Source organism: Odontomachus brunneus, unplaced genomic scaffold (assembly GCF_010583005.1).
Source record: "Odontomachus brunneus isolate Ranch 3 - 2012 unplaced genomic scaffold, Obru_v1 Obru_scaffold_023, whole genome shotgun sequence".
Taxonomy (NCBI): Eukaryota; Metazoa; Arthropoda; class Insecta; order Hymenoptera; family Formicidae; genus Odontomachus; species Odontomachus brunneus.
The window spans coordinates 1,865,804-1,868,514 of NW_022639473.1; positions in this window are offsets into that span (position 1 = coordinate 1,865,804).

Here is a 2,711-nt window from a genome sequence, read left to right on the forward strand (position 1 = left end):
GAGAGAGAGAGAGAGAGAGAGAGAACGCGAGAAACATATGTGCGATAACATGTGTGCGTAACGTGCGTGCGTGCCGGTCCGACTGCCTGCCTGTTTGCCTGCCTGCGTACGCACGTGTTCACACGCAGAGAAAATATTGTGGCGGCGCAACGACGAAGCGCCGCGTTCGCGAGAAAGGATTATTCGCAACGATTGTGAATGTCGATATTGTGGAATTATATCATGATGAAAAATTCTATCTATCTATTAATGAGTATGTATTGATAATTCGATATATCGATCGATCATTTTAGAAAGGACGTTAGCTCCAAGCTTTCGCTTTTTTTTGAGATATTTATTCGATAACGCTAGGGTGATCACCGGACACGCTGTTATTTCTATTATATATGGGTGACCAAAATACGATCTTTCCTGTACATAAAAGTATCTACACACGAAATCGTATCGTGTATGATGAGAACATATTTTCGATATAACTTTTGGTACAAGGGTCTTTCTAAAATGCGCGACTCGATCGAGATACCGAGATCTATAGGTACGCGCGTTCTCACTGTTGAGATGTGTTCTCATTGTGTCTAGCATCACGCTGCATCAACCTGGAACGCCACACTGGAGTTGAACGGACGCTGTGATCTCGACTCTATTCGCTGTCTCTTTCATTCAAAATTCTTTGCTATTTATCCAAAAAATTTATAGTATACAAAAAGATACTAGATTAATATCTTGAAACATTGATCTTGTGTACTTTTTGAAAGTTTCCATTCAATATTTTAAGAATATTTCAATATTTTAAATTTCCATTCAATATTTTAAGAATATTTCAATATTTTAAGTTTCCATTCAATATTTTAAAAATATTATTGGATGATATAATTTTTTTCACTATAGTAAAAATGCTTTACAAATATAGAAATGTAAAGATTATTCGTAATAATATTTATATAATATCAAAAACTATACATTCAAAAGTGTTATGCAATATTGAATATTACAATAATGTTCTATCAATGATTTTATGCTCACTGAGTAGAAATTTCCGGTTACACGGCCTTCATCTCATTAAATTACGTCGCGGAGAACGACATTGAGGTTTCATCAGTCTTTTCGAAGATCAACAGTTCCTTTGTGGACCCCACGTGGTGCTTCAGGGTCACGCGAGAGCGTAGCGCGCTGCTGTCCGTAGATAGAGCGTTTAGCGAGATGCATAATCACGGCTAAACAACACATTATTATTATAGTCGATATCGATATGTTGTTAACGCGCGCAATCACTAACACGCAATCGTATGCTCCAATTGTTCTCGCAAATAACTCTTTCGAAACGCGAAACGCCGCTCCGATCCTCGCTCCCGTCAACACGATGCACATTGCCGCTAACTGCCACACTATTCTCTCCGTGTACGAGCGCGACGAAACGAAGAACGTCGCACGCCGCACTACGTGTGCATCGCACGAAAAAACAGATAAAAAAAACATACGACATGGTACAAAGAAGGACAAATGTATTAGGTGACGTTTATCGAAATTATGAAGAGGAATTATGAATTTTTATTACTGAAACACTCAAACGTTGGTTCGTTCATTTCTCTCTTGCATGGTAATATTACCCCACAAAGTCAATCCGAGATCGCGGGAGTCGTTGGTCTATTCGGCCGACAGCGACGTCGCCGTCCACTCTCAATCGACTTCGCCGACATGTAAATATCCGAGTTGCCACGTCGCCATGTAAATAGCAGATCGGAAGTGGATTGTCAGCAATAAATTATGATATCTATTTATGCTTGCAATGTTGCATTGTTGCGATACGTGCCGCCGTCGTCGACGCGAGCGTTCCCGTTCCTCGCGAATCGAGTCTCCCGGGCTTATCGCTGCAGCCACGTGGGATTACGACGTCAGAAGCGCGAGTTCAGTCCTGCGACACAGATAAATCGGTTCGCGTGTCAAACTTGTGGAACGCGTGACGATAACTCTCTGTCTCTCTTTCTCTGTCTCCTTTCGGTCTACGTGATTCGACGATAAATCGATGAATTCGGCCGTCGCGCGAATTGCGAAATTTTTCCTGCGACTCGATTCTTTATGGTTCTGCTCGAGTGTCCTCGCTCGGAGGGGAGAGAACGAGTCTCTCGCGCTCCTTCTCTATAAATCTGTCTATATACCTATGCATAGACTTTGCTAATTATGCAATTATACCGCTAATTTAATACCGGCTTGTCCATAAGTCGACGTGCATGGCCGCAAAACTAGTTAAATCCGCTTCGCGCGCACTATTTCGAGAGAGCCAAGAAGCGAAACATTACTGTCTACGACGAGGAAATCGCACTAGCCGCAAACCGGAATGCTCGACCAGGAAGTGTCCCGAGTGCGGCAACGCGCCGTGAGATTACACATGATAATCCGGCACCACGTGCAGCACAACGGCGCCGAGACGCGGGCGCCACGCGAGATCACGGCGGATCTCCGTTCTCCTCCTCATTTGTCCTTCTCCTCTGTCGCCCTGGCGGAGAATACGCGCGGAGCGCAAGAGTACGTTCGTCGTGCCGGCGGCCAGCAACCGTCGAGAGCAAATCTCGCACTTTCGTTCAAGCGTTACCGCGCTCGCACTCGCGCGGACAAGCACAGGAGGGGGCGACGTCGACGAGGAAATCGCGGTGTCCGCCGCGGAGGAACGCCTCCGCTCCGTTTCGCTTCGCGCGCGAGTCGTCGTCGAGCAG